The sequence below is a fragment of the Pangasianodon hypophthalmus genome, chromosome 2, assembly GCF_027358585.1.
Source record: "Pangasianodon hypophthalmus isolate fPanHyp1 chromosome 2, fPanHyp1.pri, whole genome shotgun sequence".
Taxonomy (NCBI): domain Eukaryota; kingdom Metazoa; phylum Chordata; class Actinopteri; order Siluriformes; family Pangasiidae; genus Pangasianodon; species Pangasianodon hypophthalmus.
Window position 1 is genome coordinate 1,486,501 of NC_069711.1, and position 20,423 is coordinate 1,506,923.

The 20,423-nt window shown below is 35.8% G+C and overlaps 1 long non-coding RNA gene across 1 annotated transcript; it reads left to right on the forward strand.

The window, feature by feature from the left end:
- Positions 1–599: 599 nt before the first annotated feature.
- LOC128317970 (uncharacterized) lies at positions 600–16,798 on the forward strand. The gene is made up of 3 exons (XR_008301375.1): positions 600–660; positions 16,132–16,245; positions 16,381–16,798. It is a non-coding gene; the product is annotated as an uncharacterized LOC128317970 (long non-coding RNA).
- The last annotated feature ends 3,625 nt before the right edge of the window (positions 16,799–20,423 follow it).

Here is a 20,423-nt window from a genome sequence, read left to right on the forward strand (position 1 = left end):
GAACACCACTACACCAGGAAACTACACACACCAAAACCAGTACACCGCGAAACAACACACACTAACACCACTACACCAAGAACCTATACACATCAAAACCACTATACCAAGAACCTACACACACCAACACCACCAGCACACCTAGAAACTAAACACACTAACACCACTACATCAAGATCCTACACACACCAAGATACAAGTACACCAAGAACCCACTGACGACAATTCAATCCATGAATAAAAATATCTATATACTATATACTGTAAATTAGCAAAAAATTAAATGGCAGCATGTTATTAAATGTTGAGAACTTGGTAAATAAGGTGTAAATATTGGAAGCTCCGCCTTGGTTTTGAATTTTGTAAGTTAACACCTGCAGACTTTTTTATTAAATAAAAGGTGTACTTTCTACTTAGTAATTGTACTTAGTTTGATGGTTGATGGTTTGTTAACAATGAAGTTCATGGTTTGTTTGTTTATTGTTTACCGTTAATGTCACAGACTCCATTTCCCAGAATCCTCAGCCAAACAATGACCTACGACCCCAGTCATGTGACTTGTCACATGATCTGCTACCTCATTTTTTTAGTTCCTTGGAGTTCTAATGACAACCACCTGTTCCCGATCAGCACACTCGCCATAAATACCCCAGACAGTGGGTGAGTGTTTGTGAAGTTTTATTCTGAGTATGCTGCTAGTGATTTATTTATCTTGAAGTTTGATTTTGTAGCTGAACTCACTTTGTGTGGTGCTGCTATAGTAAAATAATCAACGATGAGGTGGTGTGATGAAGTGAAGTTACTGCTACCACTCTAAAGTTGATTATGTTCCTATAATAGCATGCCCCCAAAGTGTTTTATTCCACTTATACTACAGCAATTCACCAATGATTACATTAAAAAAAATATAGAATAATTTCTTCTTACAGAAAATGAAACCATATTAATGTTATAGAAAACTAATCAACACCTTCTGACCAATCAGAATCCAGAATTTAACAGTTCTGTGGTGTAATGTTATTTAAAGTTTTTAAGACTCGTAAGATATTATTCCGGATGAGACGCTGGACACAGCAGCTAATATTTCTAGAAACAATTTTAAGAATTTCTGTTAAATGCAAATATTCCAGTATTACTGTTTTTATTTCATCATCCACAGAATCCAGAAAAAACTCTTCAGAACCTGTTGTCAGTTCAGGACATAATGTTTACACCACAATGTGTCACCATTACATAATGTGCCTAATTTTTGGGAGGAAATCAATCCATTCAGCTCTGTTTAGGCTAGCTGAGATCAAGTAGTGTTACCATGGCAACATGTGTGAAGTAAAAGATGTGATTGATTTAAAAAGTCCATCAGTGTGTTTTGGACGAAAATACAGAATATTATTGTCCAAACTGCTAATATTGTCTTAAAAATTCATTTTTAATTATATTTTCAATTAATTAATAAAATAAACTATCCATGTTGTACCTTTATACATTAAAATGCAGCTTGGGGGTGTGGTTAAGAGCATTAGAGAAGAAAGATCATAGAGAAAACTTTAAAAAATAATATTTAAAGTAACCAGTAAAATGAATAAGTAATTAAGGTTGAAATAAAAATTTTGACCTGTTAAGTTTTATTCAACATTCACTATTTTTGTTCACTGAAAATATGCTTTAGTTTTATACTATTTATAGTACTTTATGAATGTAATAGGTAATACATTTTAAAATTAATAATAATAATAATAATAATAAGACATAGAAAAATCAATCCACAATATCGAATAAATAAATTTGAAATGTCCCATTAATTTTTATTTAACATTCATTATTTTATTCAGTAAGAACATGGTTTAGATGTTACATTTTATTTTTGGTATTTTGGGAGAAAAAATTATTAAAATAATAATTTAAAAAGGCTAATAATAAAGTGACCCTTGTGAGTTCTTAGGTTAATAATTTATTTTACATTCTTCTCAAATTTCCTCTTTGGGGAAAAAAAAAAGAGTTGATTGGTCGACTAGTTGATGAAACCTTACGTCTTGTGCGTAAATATCTGAAACTTTTCTTAAAGGTATTAAAAGTAATTATGTTCACACTATAGTCGTGTATTATTTCCGTGTATATGTAACTTTTTTTTCTTCTTTGCTATCACATCTTGGCCAGTGTTTATAATCAGATATCTGAGTAAAATATTCATGCTGATCATAATAATAAATCCAAACCTTCACAATACCGCATTGTTTCTTTGTATACGTTATATCCTGATAAGAAATCCAATTAGGCCGAGGTTGTAGCGCTCTCATTTCCGTCCTCCGGCGTTACCCAGTGCGTGGTCATGAACGATAAGCCGCAGTGACAGAAATGCGGCGTGGTCATGGCCGAGAGCACAAATTAGTGCAGTCGTGAGAGGAAGAGATGTTTCTACACACCTAGCTCTGATTTTTTTTTTAAATGTAAAATTGTGATCACACTCAGGTCAAAAAAAAACAAAAAAAAATGTTTATGTGGAAATTGTACAGGCTCAGCATTAGATCTTGTGTTTTGTTTTGTGTTGTGTCTGTTAAACTTATTGAGAAAAAAATTACTCGATTGTAGAAAGTCCGTGACGTCAAACTGAATTGAAATTATTCTGTTTTATTTTATATTTACCATTTTTTTAGGATTTTATTTTTAGGTGGGTGTTGTATGTTAATCTCGCCTTTCCACTAGTAATTCCTTTGGATTTATTGAGATTCTTGAACAGTTTAAACAGGAAAACAGTGAATCCTGATGCTATGTGAGTTAGCTGGCAGCTACAAAACCTGTGTAAGAAATAAAACACTCTGTGTTGTGCTGTTATAGTAAAATAATCAGTGATAGGGTGTTGTGATGAAGTGGTGTTAACATTACCACTCTTAAAAATAAAAGACAAAAGGAACTATGTGGTAGATCAGATTTAAGAGAACATATTACATATAGTTTGCATTAAAATATTAAGTTTCTAATCAAAGCGTGATTTCATTGCTTATGCTAAACTTAATTTAAACAAGTTTCCAATTATCAGATTGAATTATATATTTATGAATTTTGTCATTAATATACAGCTATTAGTATGTTTTCTGAATCCGAATCAGAGTGAAATCGATTCTTTTAGTTCAGTTGCTATTCCGTTTGGTTTAGTTTCATGCCGCACATAATTAACTAACTAAAAACTTCAAAATGTCTGAGGGGTGTGTAAGGCTGAAAACATGCTCCTAAAAATTTTGTTCATTGGTCAGAAATACAGCGATAAACAAACCTTTCCCAAGTGTGTGTGTAGAAATCACAAAAATCGCACAAGCACAAAGAACATGGAGATAGTGCTGTATATTTTTTATATCACATCCAGCATTTTGTGTGTGTGTGTGTGTGTGTGTGTGTGTTTTTGTTTGTCTAAAACTCCAGGACACACAGCATTTCTGCAGTGCTACAGCTCGGTCCTTTGGCTCAGTTTAGCAACTCATAACTCAACCTCTTTCATGAGATGTTTCATTCCCAGAGTTCACTCGGACAGAGTCCACCTCGCTTGGACGCTTGTGTCAGGACCACACACACACACACACACACACACACACACACACACACACACACACACACACCAGCGTTCTATTCAACTCCATTCCATTTATTTTTATTAAAAGAAAAAAAGCTGCAGATTTTCCTGATCCATGCAAATAAGCTCCGGAACTCAGGCATGTCAAATCCGAGAAGTACCGGATCCTGTTCCAGCGTGATCCGGGACAAATTAAGTACAGATTCAAAGCCACCAAGTCAAACGCACTAATCCTTTATCCTTCTCAGTAATATTGTTAAAGTTAAATCTGCACCGTCAAAGGAGTATGTGCTGATGCATAACCTGTACCAGGTGAGGGTAATTCCAGTGTTTGATTTATTACTGTTCTCATGACGGTTAGCTGTATCATTAGAACAGACGTGGTGTATAGCTTATATCGACAAAAACAATTGAGGTGTGCAAGCAAGCTCTGGAAGATCTGAGGTTTAACTCGATATATTTGATTCAGTGAGACTATAAAACCCACAAAAGTATAAATGGTTAAATTATGAAACTATGAAATGCTTTTTATCAAGCTTAGAGGAGGAAATCCCACAAATCTTTCACTGAACAAGAAGTTTAAAAAAAAACACACTGAACAGACTGAGGAATCATTTTTTAATCATTTTTTTCATACAATATCATGATAATCATGATGTAAACTGTGATAAAAAAAAAAAAAAAAAAGTGTACTAATTATCATGATATTAAATTTTAGTAAATCAAACGTAAACTTGTATAGGAATTATAATTCAATTTAAATGGTACAGGTAGCTTGTGCATTCACTTCAAACAAACTGAAAACATGGAAACCTGAAGGAGAAAAAAAAAAAAAGAAATTACCAAGACTACCAAAGAAATCTCCTCAATCAAATACACGTTCACTGGAATCATTCCGTCCCTTCGGTGCTTTGCTAATCCGCTAACGAGACGCTGATGTCTAGCGTTCATTTACATGGCTGCATGACTCACTGGCACTACAGAGGGTAAATAACAATTACACTGATGCTGCCCTTGCTAATTCAACACCTCGCAAAATTACGGCAATTTAATAAGATGCGCAAATGAATCAGTGCTGTGGGGAAATTTCACTCGCTGAATTGCAGAAGGAATTCTATAAAATTCTAGCGTTAACTGATTTTAAATGGCTTACTTGTCCTTTATTTTCTTTATCTGTCTCTTGTCTAACATATTTGGCATCATTTTTCAAGCTGGAGATGAACAGATTGACTGATAAATCGTTACAAGCGTTTATGTCTCTTTACAGAAAACTAATCAATGAGTTTTTAAATCTGTTCATAAACAGGAGCGTCCACTGTACACGTCGCTGACTTGCTGAAGAACCAGTAACGTATCAGAACGAGTGCATTAACGTAAACCTGTGATCTGAAGCTGAGCTACTGTCAGAGCTGTCAGCGTTTTGACCTTTAATGTTGATCTGCCTTCGTTTATCATATCCGGTTGTGCACTGACCCGTACAGACCACTCGAGTGGGATATGCCTGTGTATCTTAAACTGTATATCTGACACACGCGTCACTCCGCGTCTCGTCATCGTACTGCGTGTATCCATCGCTGATGTGGTGTCTCTTTCCTTTAAAATAAAAAAGAAATTCAAAATTTTGAAAAGCATATTGCCTCAATATTTCCTTTTTCTGTTTTCTGTAAATGTAGAACATTTTTAAAAGTCAGAAAAAATAGAATTAATTTCAATCCAGAAATGATCTCACGACCTAAATAGGGTCTATCAGTAAAGCTATCGTTTACTGTTGATGACTATTAGCATCAGTAGCTTGGTGAGCAGCATGGTACTCGGCTGACAGTTACGCTAATTACCTAGCTAGCGGCATCAACGTATCACTGGCTATAGCTAACTTTAACAAGAGTCTTAAGCATTCATTTTTTCCCCTGAACATTGTAAAACATTAGCCTTAGGGACATGGGGATCACTTGGATTGCCAACTCAATGTGACCAAATTCCCAGAGAATGTTTAACACCTAGCTGCAGATAAGTGAAATTCAGACTAATTATAATATCTGTGAAATAAAATATTCCTCTTGAACATGGTGACTGGTCTTGTTCTACAGTACAGTAGCTTTAGTTAGCATCTGTAGCAGATTGTTAGCAGTAGCTCTCACTAAACTCTTTGCTGTTCTCCATATTTAGCTACTGAAGAAGAAGAAGCCTTTGTTTGTCACATATACATTACAGCACGGTGAAATTCTTTTTTTTTTTTCGCATATCTCAGTTTGTTAGAAAGCTGGGGTCGGAGTGAGCCATGATACGACACCCCCAGAGGCACCTTGCTCTCCCCTGACCTTCTGATCAGTAACCCAGAGCATTAAACTTTGAGCCACCACTGTCCTGTCAAGTTTGTCAAGCTTGTTTAGATTCAGCGGTGGTGTGGCACATCTCAAACGCTATTGGCTCTTGTGTCAAACATTTCAACAAGCAATTTCAACAACTGACTTTCTGTTTAAAAAAGAATTGCATCAACGTACGGAATCAGATCATGGCTCTCAAACCTTTTCATGGGGACTTTTAAAAACCCCACACCATCTAACTACAGACCCTGGAACATGCAGTTCTCACATAGCTGTCTTCATATCTGGAGCTAAATGGCCCCCTGCCTGCCAGTCCGTCTGGTTACAAGGCCCTTATGGTTACAAGGCTAAGTGGCCCTTGTAGAGTCTTTACACAAACCCAGAGAGAACCTTTGTCTTCAATCATTGACACTCTGAATTACAAGATCCTCATTTCTCCTCTTGGTGATTGGGGGATTAGGAGCCACACTCCAACCTACTTCTCATCATTCCTATGGGATCCATCTATATAGCTTGGAGTGGTTCAGTGGAGTCCCTCAGGGGTCAGTACTCGGTCCACTCTTGTTCTTCCTGTATATTAAATCCCTGGGCTCCCTGATCAGATCCCATGGCTTATTCCATCAATTGGACACTGATGACACACAGCTTCACTTCATTTTTCCTTCATCCACTTCGCAAGACTCTCAGAAGACATCAGACTCCCTTTCAGCCATCTCTGGATGAAGACCAATCATCAGGATCTTAAGATTGACATACCAGTGAGAAACGCTCCTCGCTGCTGGACCTGTCAATCACAAACAGCCTAAGAATCTTGGCGTGATTTTAGACAATGGACTTAAATACTCCAGTCACACCTCATAAACCAGCAGACTTGATGATTCACTGCAGAAATCTGAAGTTCTGTATACAGTACAACCCTATAAAAGTGGTTTTCTTATTTATTTATTGTTCTTTTAATGCCATGTCAGCATCAATGGCTATTTCCATGGCAAGATCGAGGTAGGTAAAACAGGACATTTCGTAAATTCTTACAGTATTACGAAGATAAAATTTTATAACATTCCAACAGTGTCTATATAAAGTCCTTCACTTTAATAATTGATAAGAACGCCAGGATTTTTCCTGGTGAGACATTTTGGAAGACTTCTAGATACGTCTGTTTGGAGAAGAATCATTGTCTAGCATTGTTAAGAGTAGGACAGTCCTGTAATATATGCTTAACAATCATTCGAAGTTTTACAGGAGTCACGTGTTGGTGGTTCTTCCTCGTTCAGTAGGAGCACGTGTGAGTCTTGAGTGTCCAATACGGCATCTTGTGTATGCGGTCTTGTCGTGTCTGGCTTCAAAGGGGAAATGAGAGAAGTGTCTTTCATTTATATCAGGGTTCAAAAGTGGTTTTCTTTTCAGAAAAGGTCCCAGGTAGAACCTCTTTAAAGAGCTAAAGTGCTAACCTTCGAAAGAACAGCGTGTCTTCATCAGAAATGATTCCCCATTAATTATACAGTGGATAATTTCACCTGGATCTTATAGACTTAAAGCTAAAACTCTAAAACCAGAGCATACACTTAGCACTGCTTGACATTGAATAGTATATAATTGTAGAAGAGAAATGATTTATAATCACGCTATCCGGCGTCACCCAGGTGAGGATGGGTTCCCTTTTGAGTCTGCTTCCTCTCGGGGTTTCTTCCTCATGTCACACAGTTTTGCTCATTAGGGACAAATCTAAATCTATATTTATATCTGGATTTCTGCAAAGGTGACAATGCGCATTGTTAAAAGTGCTATATAAATAAAACTGAAACTAAAATTTTAACCCATGTATTAACCCTTTTTTGTAAAATTGTGTTGTCAGTTTGGTAGAATGACCATGATATGGTCGTTTTTATATAAAGACATCATTATTATGAAGTTTTTGGTTATTATTATTATTATTATTATTATTATTATTATTTAGAATGTTTTTGAACTTTTGAATTTCCCTCTTCGATTAATAAATTGATGTATCTTCGAGTTGTTTTGCAAGTTAGACCCCGTTATTTATTCCTCTGATGAATTTTCTAAACTTTATTACATTTTGAAATACTGCAAGTTACAGCAAATGTGTTTGGAGTGTTTAAAATAATGTTAATTAATCAAGATTGTACTGAGGAAACAAGGCCAGATATCATCAAAGGAATCAAAATAACATTTTAGTTAAATAAAGTTGAAACAACTTCCAAAGAAAGAACAAGAGACGGTATAAAAAAATAATTAATATAATTAAAAATAATAATTTATTTTTTTTCACATGTTAAACAACATTTAAAAAGTGCTTTACAGACAGTAAATAATTATTAGAATTAAAACAATGGAGATAAATAAAATAATAAATGAAATAATATTTCAATAAAATGAAATGAAATCAGAAAATTTATAAAGAACCTATATAGCAAAAAAATAAAAGAAAGGAAAGAAAAACAAACATGTTTAAAAAGTCGAAATTATGATAAAATAGATAATAAATAAAATAATCAAGAATAAAAGGTAAGCAGAACACAGAAGACTAGTTTCTCCTTAAATTAGCTCAAATCATTAAGAACTCTCGAGTTATCATGGAGGATTTTCCAAAGATTGGGGTGATAATCCATTACTCTGTAGCTGGGTGATGGATAAGACCAGCATGTTCAGATTAATTGATTTGAGAGAATATATCAAACAATCAGTTCACTGAAACACATTGAAGCAAGACCAAGAAGATCATGTCGAGAGTCGTGGCACATCATTTCACGTTCTGTGTAAACTAGTAGCAGAATTGTTTGGTAAACCAGATGAAGCGAATTACTTCATCCAGACGCAATCCAGACGCGTGAACACAACAGCATGAGCCTGAGCCTGAGTTCTTAACTCTTTTTACCAGAGGCCATAAAATGAAATTTGCGCCTGTTTTGGTTGTGCCTGTGTTCAGCATTGAATTTATTTGAGATGTCAGACTCCAAATTAAGAATTTGCAGTTTTTCGCAAGTACTTCTTTTTTTTTTTTTTTCCTAGCCTACTAGGTTTAAATGTTATAATTTTATTGTGGCAGTTGTATATAGTGTTTACTATCAAAAAATCTTTAATTGTGCTGTTCGTTTTATCTCTGTATCAATGTTATTGTGGAGTGATGTGAATTTTTTGCCCAGCAGGGGGCTCACACTCGTCCCATCCCCATCTCCCTGCTCACCAGCAGCTGAGTCATGATACTCTACATACAGAAACCCAACAGTGTGCTGACTAATCTTATAACAGACTTGCGGCGATAAAATAATTCATTTGTTTATGCTGATTGAAAATGTCCAATAAGTCCAATAATAATTTCCATTCCGCCTGCCAGTGTATTGCTAGAAAGGATTAAAGCTGTTAAATAAATTCCAGGTTTTTGATGCAATTTATAGCCTTGATAGATAAAATACATCGGTTTCGTAACAGTACTTACCCCTCTGCTTTTAGACTCCTCTGCTCCTCATAACTGCATCAGGGTTTTTTATTTATTTATAATTTTGTAAATTTATAGTTTACAAAGAATATTTATATTTAAATATCTTACTTATTCACTGCAGTATTACTGACACCTTTTTGGATTTTTTTTATTTGGGGTTTTAAACATTTCTGCTGGACCAGGACAGCTCACTGCACTTCTGGATTCTGATTGGTCAGAAGGTGTTGATTAATTTTCTGTAACAGCAGCTCTGCAGGTTTATATCAATGCGCTTGTTGTAATATGTTATCGTTTCTATAGTAACAGCTCATTCACAGGGACTTGTGCAGCGGACGATCCGCTTTATAAACAAATTAAAAACCAAGAAGAATTGTTGATATTGCGAAGTATTCTTTAATTTAACATTTTTATGGAAGGAGTCTCCAGTGTCGGTGCTTTGTAACAGTAAAGCTGTAACTTTAAGTTTTCTGACATCTTCAGGACAGATGAGTTTCCGCTTCTTTGTGGTTTCTTGGTAACATGACAAGCTGTGGGTTTTTTTTACTATTATTATTATTATTAACTTCAAGAGAGGCTGGAGAGGGAACGACAGTTTATCGCTGCTATAACGTAAGTCAGGACAGGAACTAAATTGCTTCACAGATGTTCCACAACACTAAATGTAACAATAAACGGATAAAAAAGTATGACACATCATGCTTTAATAAATGAAATCTTGTAATTGTTGGAAATTTGCTGTGGCACTTTTGGTGGTAACAGAAGCTCCACTTCTTTACACCACCTCATCATTCATTATTTTACTGTAACAGCATGACACACGCAGTGTTTTATTCCATACATGCGAGACTTTATGATGTGTAACAAGTGAAAGCTGCTATAAACTCGCATCTGAATGCAAATTTAAACTATTTTTCTGTAAAAATGCTCCATTTATTCTGCAATTTCCATGTTGTAGTTGTTCAATTGAATAAGCTTGTTTATATTCATGTTATACTGAGCGACACTGAAACCAGTTCCTCTCAGTCATGTATTTCAACCTGAGGCTCAGTGGTCACAAAAACAAGCCTAGTTAAATACTTACTTGCTTTTCATTTCCACTGGATTTGAAAATAATCTTCCAGAACCTCCAGAGGATGACTAATCATTTCAAGCGCCTTAATTTTTCCTCTCCTGTCTCAGCCTACCTGTGCCTTCCGGTATGAAGAGCCATTTTAGGCTCAATTATTGGATTTTGTTTCTCGCTTCTCTTATCCAGCACTGCGCTGCGCTGACAGCCTTAGCCGCGGGTCGGATTCTTGCTTTGTGCTCTCTAATAGATCTGATTTCTGACTTCAGCCTGATGGGATCGGAAGATTGATCGCTTCGGTCCACCACATGGTGTGGCACTGAGATAGTGTGTTCCCATAGAGGCGTGTGGGAAACAGAAGCTCACACTCAACACACACACACACACACACACACACACACACACACGCAAAATAAAAAATGTCAAGATGATTCGGCAAGATGATCCAGAAATAGGTCAGTCCTGAAAACCCTATTATATTGGACATATATTACACTGTTGTCAGGAATATGGGTGCTTCATGATGAGGCAGGTAAAAATAGCACATTTATAAAGATGAGAAAGGAGAAGTGTAACGAGATCACTTTTTTAAACATCTCTAATGTTTTTTTTCCTCCAGTGATCAGAGTGTAAACATCCCCTGGCCTCTTCCCTTATTATATCTGCGAATAATTCCAATCCAGACTCTCCGAATCTCAGAGCCGCCTGCTTAGTGCACCCCGAGATCAGCTACTAATGAGCTTCGGCTCACCGACTCGCACCTGAAGCCCACTCGTCAAGGTTTTGGGTCTCACAGGTACCGCTTACATTAACGTTATTTTCAATGCAGTAAACCGACAGCAGCAGCGAAGCAGCGAGAAACTCTGTCGGGGAGCTGGAACACGGCCACCTGAAAAAATTCACAATAAATTAGGGAGCAGTTTTGCAGAAAAGCAAATACTAATTCATACATGCGGTAGCTGAAAGGATGGTACAGTCAAGTAGTAAAAAAATAAATGATAAAGGAGTAATGTATAACAATAAAAGAAATATAGTCGTAAAAATTTGTGTAATACAACGCACAGTAAAAAAAAATAAAAATGAGAGATGGAAAAAAAAATGATAGGAATAAGTGCAAGAAAGTAAAATATATATAGTTTTTAATTAAAGTCTGTGTGTGTGTGTGTGTGCGTGTGTGTGTGTGTGTGTGGAGAGAGAGAGAGAAAGAGAATCTTTTAAATGTTAAAAATGTTCAATTTAAAAATGTTAGATGTAAAAACATCTTAAATTTAAAACAAATCTATGTGAAATATATTTTATAATTTTATATATATATATATATATATATATATATGTGTGTGTGTGTGTGTGTGTGTGTGTGTGTGTGTGTGTGTGTGTGTGTGTGTGTGTGTATGCAACATAAAAATTGACGTAAACAGTCCTTGCCATCTGTCATGAATTGGAATACACCTTTTTATAAATGTTTTCATAGGTTAATGTCAAAGGTCATAAAAGTGTCACTTAAAATGTTTAAGTAGATTTCTGTCATTAATGTAGATTTATGAGTTAATGTACATTTATGAGTTAATGTAGGGTTTATGAGTTAATGTAGGGTTTATGTAGCCTTATGAACACCACAGCAGTGTTTTTTCTGTGGGAAAAGGACAGGAATCCAGCGCGACCTGTAGGAGAGCAGACAGCATTAAAGCCCCTGAACAAGAGAGAGACGCTAAACCTCAACAAAATTAAACTCTCTAACAAAAATGGCAGCTGAGCCGGTCAGATTGAATAGTGATTTGAGTTTTGATAGAGCCACTCGTCCTGCTGTGGAGGAAAGCGAATTAAATCGAGGACACAAAGCGAGCCAGATAAGTATGATCTTTGTCCCCTAGTATCCTTCACTGAGAGGCTGAGAGGAGACGGCTGAGACGGACCTCATTCAGTTCGAAATGAATTCCTGTGTCGCTCTGCTGACAAAACATCACCTCTCTTCAGCTCCGGATACATCGCATAAACATTTCCTGAGCTTTAAAAGTCGCTGTCATCTCAGGCACGCAAAGACGATCTTTATATTGAGCTGTATCCAGAGCGGAGTTTACCTCATGGCAACAACATCAACAAAAAGAAATATGCTGCATCAAGTGCTATTTTATTTTAGCTAATAATCCCATATAGTGATCGAAGAATTTCTGCTGCAATGCTGCAAATGTGCAAATGTCTTTTACTCCAGCTTGCCTGGAATTCTGGGAAAATATTTACCATCTTACAGATTATACTATATTAAAGGTGCATTAGTTAAGGTGAGTCGAGATTGGCACTCTAGTGGTTAAATACATGAAGTACAACAACACTAGAACGATTTTAGTTTTACTCTTCGACTCCACCCTCCATTCTCAAACATGTACACAAAGCCACGCCCACAGAACCTATGGTGGAAGAGAAGTTCAGTTAGAGTTCGCATTTGATTAAGATAAGATAAGTATTTACCCCCTTTTGTGTTGGAATCTACAAAAAATAGCCCCTGATGTTGACATGGTGAGAAAAGTCAGTATAGTTTGTAAAATCATTTACAAATAAAACACGTACTGTAAGTTGTGATTGCATAAGTATTTGCCCCCTGCTGCTGTGAAACCCATTGAATTAGTTCTGGTGAAACCGGTTACCATCAGAAGTCACATAAATAGCTGAATGGAGTCGAATTGTTTGCAATTTAAGTGTTATATAATCCCAATAATGATAATAGTAATACTTCTTCCTGGAATATCCCAGAGTTTGTTAGTGAATATACCTAGACAAACAGCATCATGAAGAGGACCAAGTCCAGTCCAAGTTCTGGAAAAGTATCAGTCAGGGTTTGATTTTGAAAAAATTCCCCAAACATTATTTAAAAAATGTAAAGAATACGGCATAAACACTGCTCTGTCTGGAGGAGGAGATTGTCCACCCAGTGAGAAGCAAGAGGCCGAGGGTAAATCTAAACGTGATGCTACCACCATCGTGCTTCACAGTGGGGATTGTATACTCAAGTTTGGGTTTCTGCCAAATGTAGCACTTTGTGCCAAGGCCAAAATTTTGGTCTCAACAGACCAAAGAACCTTTTTGCATATTACTCTGGCAACATAACATGCCACAATCACATTATAAACATGACTTGTGTGAGAGGTGAAGCTGAGATGTGATTCTGAGCGTCCCCTCGCTCTACCTCTCCTGAGGATAGTGGATGAGGTTGGATGCCTTTGATGGTTCAAACACACCTTCACGACAGCTTTCTCACCACAGATATCGGTGTGACAGATGGTGTGATGCTGACGGAGCGGAAAACTCATCGTGTACTGCAGAGACGTGTCCATGAGACGCTGAGTGGACACGGTGAGTCACCTCCACTCCGCCTGAAGCACACGGCTGTCAGGATGTGTATGTACAAAACATCAGCACAGTCCAGTCCAGATGAACAGAACACTGCAGAAATTAGACCGTGGAAAAAAAAAAAACACATGCTGAGTGTGCCTTAGAGGAAATAATAAAAATAAATAAATAAATAAACAAGCAACATGGATGAAGTGGAGAGTAAATGTACATGAATGCTTTTTACATGTCTTTCCAAAATTAAAACTTATTATTGTGGGAGGAGAAAAAATTTAAATAAATAAATAAATAAATTTCATTCATAAAAAGTTTCATTGTTTTTGCATTTCAACTAACATAAGTAAAACTTTATTTGTAAAAATGAATAAACAAATGAATGAAAGATTAATTATATAATAATAAAAAATATAAACATAAATTATGGTTCATTAATTTTTGTATTTTTTCCATCTTAAAGCAAGAAACAGGAATATAGTGGAATATAGGAATATATTGGAGCCTGTAAAGCCTGTTTATGAACTGTTTAACAAATTAAATAGTGTTTTATTGGGATAAAAATGTGGAAGGGAGGAAGGAAGGAAGGGTAAATTTATTATTTCTTATGGTTCTTTTTTATTTTAATAAATCAAATCAAGAAGCAAAGATAAACAGAGAAAAAAACAGAGACTGAATTCATGTAAATGCTGTTTATTTTATAAAAATAAATCTTTACTATTATTGTCAGATTAAAGGAAAATAAAGTAAGCAAATATACATTGTTATACTTTTTTTTTTTTTTTATTGCAGCTGAAAAGATAATTCAGTTTTTCAACAGCGTCCCTGAGTCTCATTAACCTCAAAACAATTACCCATCACTGCGAATACTTTGCTTTTCATTTAGCAAAGTTAATCTCAGCTCGGCTTAATTGAGACACCAGTAAATTACCATTTCTTATTAAAAAAATAAATGAATGACTTCTGGCTGTTTTGATTATACCAGTGGAAGTTCTGCACTGAAAAATGATGTACAAATGATAAATTATAACTTATCCTTCAGCACACAAGCTAGCAGGAAGTAACCAATCAATGTTCTCAACATCCCAAACTCACCGATTTTAGATATTTTTTTCTTAAAGCATTTTTTTTTCAGTAACGTCTATGAATTAAAGAATTCTACAGAACACTGACGCTAGTAACAAAGCTGTGGAGTTTTAGAGAGAGGAAGAAAATCCAACACAAACTGTTTAAAGAAATGAAGCTGGCTGGAGATGAGGCACTCTCACAGATGACACGTCGTTCTTGTAAATAAATCAGTCTGGCTTTTTGCTGAGGAATAAAACAGGAAGTGATGAACCTGAGAGAGGAAGACAGACAGAGAGAGAGAGAGAGAGAGAGAGAGAGAGATGGACATATCAGTATCACACATCACTAAATCTGACTGAACTGAATGTTAAAATCCGCACAGCAGGCGCTAATGAATGGACAAAATTAAAATATTTTATAAAATGTGTACATTCAGCATATTACTAAAAGAAAAAAGTAATAAAAATAAATGACATGTACTCACTAATCCGTTAATCCCCTTAATCCAGTCAATAAACTCCTACAGAATACAACAGACTAGAGCTTATAGTCTGTTATAGCACATTATAATCATTTATACCACAGATTCTGGATCCTGATTGGTCAGAAGGTGTTGATTAATTTTCTATAACAGCAGCTCTGACAGTAGTGCAGGTTTGTAATATGTTATGGTTTCCGTGGTAACAGCTCATTCACAGGGACTTGTACAGTGGCTGCTCCGCTTTATTAATAACTTTATGAATGAACGGTGAGGTTTTCTGTAAGGAGATGTTTATGTAACACGTATGGAAGGAGTCTCCAGTGTCTGTACTTTGTAACAGTTAGAGATAAAGCTGTAACTAAGATTTTCTGACATGTGGGCATTAAATGTAACTATAAATGGATACAAACTATGAGGTTCTTTAATAACTAGAAAGTAGCTGAAGTATAAGAAGAATAAAGCACTTTGGGATATGCTGTTATAGGAAAATTATCCCTCGTTATTTTACTCTCACAGCACCAAAACAGTGTTTTATTCTTTACATAATAGACAGATTTTCTGTCTTTGTGTTTTAGAGTGTAATTAATAGATCTGTACAATATCATAAATATATCAAATGTTCATTAATTACTGTATAATTATATATATATATATATATATATATATATATATATATATATATATATATATTATATAATGCATCATGATGAAAAAGTGGAGGTTTTTAAATGATACAGCTTGTTACGTGATTTAAAAATGAAGGTCGGAGCATCACTGAAAACCCTTTGTGGTCTTATAATATGATTTTTTTATTATTATTATTATTATTAGCCAGTCTGATTCACGTCTCCTGTCCAGGACTCAATACACGGAGAGCATTCGTCATGCTTGGCCCGAAGTCCGAGACGAGCCGTGCTTACAAACCCTGACCGCAATACAAACAAGGTCAGAAAGAGCTCACTGAAAATCGGGATATAAAAAGTACAGAAAACTGGAACATAAGAGAATTTTGAATGATTTTTAATAAGAATGGATTCGTTTTTGTACCTCAAGTTGCCTAAATGTCATTCTGCTCGTCAGATGTGTGCCGAGCCGGTGACGCGGGGAGCCGAGAGCCGTCCCGCTGACCTAACCAGGGAATCAGGGAGGATTTCTTACCACAGCTGGTCTCTCAGTAAACAGATGTCAGAGGCTTATCTGCTTATTTTATCCTTCAAAAAGTTCTGCAAGTCGGTTGCTTCTCTGCCCTTTTCCTGCAGTTTAATTTATAGCGCTAAGATAAGATGTAATCACAGGACAGAAAATATTTTCTAGAAACATACATTAGAAAGTTCAGGATTTAGAACCAGGTACAAAATGCAAACTTTACTCAGCAGAAATAAATCCACGTGTAACATGTTTACTGTAACACTTTCTATACATGCCATGGTTATAATGAGTTATAAAGACGTTCATAAGGCACGGCTCTGAAGTGAATTATTTTCCTACAACAGCACTGCCTTTTATTCCTCTTCCACCAGCAATTTGACAAAGATTACTAATTTTATTTATTATTATCTACTTATTGTTACATTTAATGTTGTGGAACATCTGCATAACAAGTTCTCACTTCCATTATAACATTACAGCAGCTATAAAGAGTCGTTCCCTCACGTTTTAATTTTTTTCTCTCTTTCTTGATGTTAATAAGACAAAAAAAATGCAGGTTGTCATGTTACCGAGAAACCGCAAAGAAGCGTAAACTCCTCGGTCCTGAATATGTCAGAAAACTTAGTTACAGCTTTACCTCCGACACTGGAGACTCCTTCCATTAATGTTACTTTAATGTAACATCTCCTTACTTGTGAGTTGTTAATGTTAACTAATATTCTGTCGCATGTTTTCATAGTCCTGATTCTATCATTTTTACATATAACTAACAGTAATGACAGAGTTGTATATATTTTCTCTTGACCTTAAGTACAGTGAGTTTCATATTTATGCTTATAAGAGTTTTATGAATACTTTTTTACATTGATAGAGATATTTTCTTTGGTGCGAAATGTCAGGATTTATGAGTTTTTTATAAATACCTGTTACACTGACATGACACTGTGATGAAAGACAACCTTATGTCACTTGACTCAGGGGATAACATTAAATCTGAGAGCTATTATGATAGTCAGATGTCGTAAAGGTGTCATGTAGCCTTATGATCTTATGTAAAGTGTTACTAGTATATAATGCTAATAATTGAGATTATTTTTTCACTGTAAAAAAAAAAGTATAAATAAGTTAAGAGAGTGAAGAATAAGTCAAGAGAGTACAGGTATAAAATGGTCAGTGGGGTCACGCATTACTAAGCAAGAAGGTTACATATCATTATTTACTGCTTTACTAAACAGAAATAAGCCACAGATTTTAGAAATAATACATTTTTTTTTTTAAAAAATGAATCAGTAAAACAATTAATTGACAGTGACTAATAAGAAGTAACTCCTGAAAGAATGTGCTTGTATTTGTTAATTAAAACGAATGAGGCTGAATTGTGGGTGCCAATATTTATGCCCACTGAAATCAGTGGATTATCAGCATTTAGTAACACCTTAACTTAAATTTGTCATGCTGAAATAAGCATTTGATGCATTTAATGATAAGGCTATGTAGATTTATGTCATGTAGCCTTATGAACACTGCCTTTACGTGAAATGTTACTGCTGTATTTAACGCTAATAAATGGGAGGAAAGCGAACAGAGTGCAGAGAACATGAACCTGAATCACCATGGTGTTCTAGAGCAGAGCTCAGGCATCCTGCAGACGCAGAACCTGCACTTCAAAAGAAACCGTGGTGTCTGGTAGGACGTGAGGTGGTGGAGAGGTGGTGGAGAGGTGGTGGAGAGGTGGTGAAGTCTCTAAGCAACTCTGTTCCACCATGTTCCAGCTGAGGAGACCACTAATAAGAGCTTCATCAATACCAATTTAAAAAAAAAAAACACTCTGTCTTTTCAGTGTGTAAATGGTTCATTATGTGTGCAAATGATCAAATTATCAGTTACTTCTACAAGGTACAAAATTGCTCTTAATTTTAAATACATTCCAAACGAAATATATTCGGCATAAAATGTAATAAATTCAGCCAACTTGAAAATGCAAAAAAAAAAAAAAAAGTAATAAAAATAAATGACATGTACTCACTAATCCCTTAATCCCTTTAATCCAGGCAATTAACTCCTACAGAATACAATAGACTAGAGCTTACAGTCTGTTATAGCGCATTATAATCACTTATACCACAGCGCTGTTGAATTCTGGATCCTGATTGGTCAGAAGGTGTTGATTAATTTTCTTTAACAGCAGCTCTGACAGTAGTGCAGGTTTATATTAATGCGCTCCTTCTATTATGTTGTCGTTTCTATAGTAACAGCTCAAATGGCTTCAATTTTGTTTTAATAAAAAAGTATGTATAGTTAATGGTTCTGTATGGAACCAAAAGCGGTTCCAAAAAAACTGATCCTTTTGAAGAACTTTTGTTTGGTACTTTGTTTAGAGTGTAATTTTATTCCACTCCTACAGAAACTGATTTGTGAGTCAAAGTCGGCTTGCTCCGAAAAAAGCACCTCATCACAACAAGAGGAAAACATGCCATATGACATGCCATTGCTGTAGCCATGGAGACGAGAGGAGCAGAGGAGCACCCTGGGTAAGCAGCAGAAGTATGAAGAGAACACCTCAAACTGCTACAGGTGCTAGAGTTTCATTTAAATTCTCCACAGAATATCCAGACCCATGTTTGTGTGTTAATGAAACAGGAAATCTGAGCTGTGAGTTCGGGAATGATTTTCCTCAGCTCGATAACACCACAAGCTGATTTTACTCACAAGCTCTATGGAGGATTGTGTCTTTCCCATGAGCAAAATAACACATTTTAATGAATATGCAATTTTGGGGTGTTTCTACCTTTCTAAGTGTAAAATAGAGGGCACTTACAGTCTGTAAAAGTGAATTCCTGATTACATGATACCTTTAGGTTGGACTGTTGTAACACCTTTCTGTCTGGATGTTCCAGTAGGAGCATCAACAAGCTCCAGTTAGTCCAGAATACAGCAGCCCGAGTTCATAAACCAGTAACTTTGATCACCGCTATCTTATCTACACTGCAATGGCTCCATTTTGCAATGATTATAAAATACTATTAATGACTTGGAAAGCACTGAACGGTCTCATCTCATGATACCCGAGTGACCTCCTGGTCTTTTATGATCCACCATGTCTTCTTCAATCAAATGTGCAGGATCTTTATGAGTACCTACAATAATGAAGGCTACAGCAAGGGGAAGAGCTTTGGAACAGCCTTCCAATTAGAGTTTAAGTCTCTTTAAACATATTTGTTTAGTCAAGCTTGTTGTTAAGTAGCTAGATTTTGCTAGATTGCTCCAACTAAAAACGTTTATGCCCAAAAAATGTAACTTGTAGCAAAAGAAAATTGTGTTTGATTTCACGGTAACCGCACGTAACAAAAATGATCCAATAGTGTATGTTAAGATAATATTAGTGCAAAAACATTTTGCCACTACTTTGTTGTGATTGGCTCTTGTTGGATTCACTCACATTTCACTTTTAGCATCATAAGAATTTCAGTATTTCTAGATGACATGTAACATTGACGTACATTTTCATTTTTGCCCCACCCTAAAGCACTGGGGGGCACAAACCTTTCCATAAGGAAACTTTTAATAAGGATATGATTATAGTTATGATGTGTGAAGGTTTGGCTATGTCAGAGCTGTGTATTGCTCCAGAATCATGCTGCATGCATGTCGAACTTTAAATGTCACTGTTCAAAAGGGCAAATGGTGTTTTATTACTTGGCATTGTCAAAACCCGGGCCTGATATATTGAGAATTCTGCGACTGAGTCAGCTTCTTAATTACAGTTGACATAACCTATTTAATCCCATTCTAATTAATATGGAGCCGGGCGGGATGTAGCATCACAGCGAGAGCGAGGCCATGGAAATTAGACAGCAGTTTTATTGAGGGACAGGGTTTCTCGGTCACGGAGCTGAAGGGACAATTACAGTATCTGTCTCACAGGGACAAAAGAGAAGCACTATAATACATATTATAAAACTATAGAGAAATGG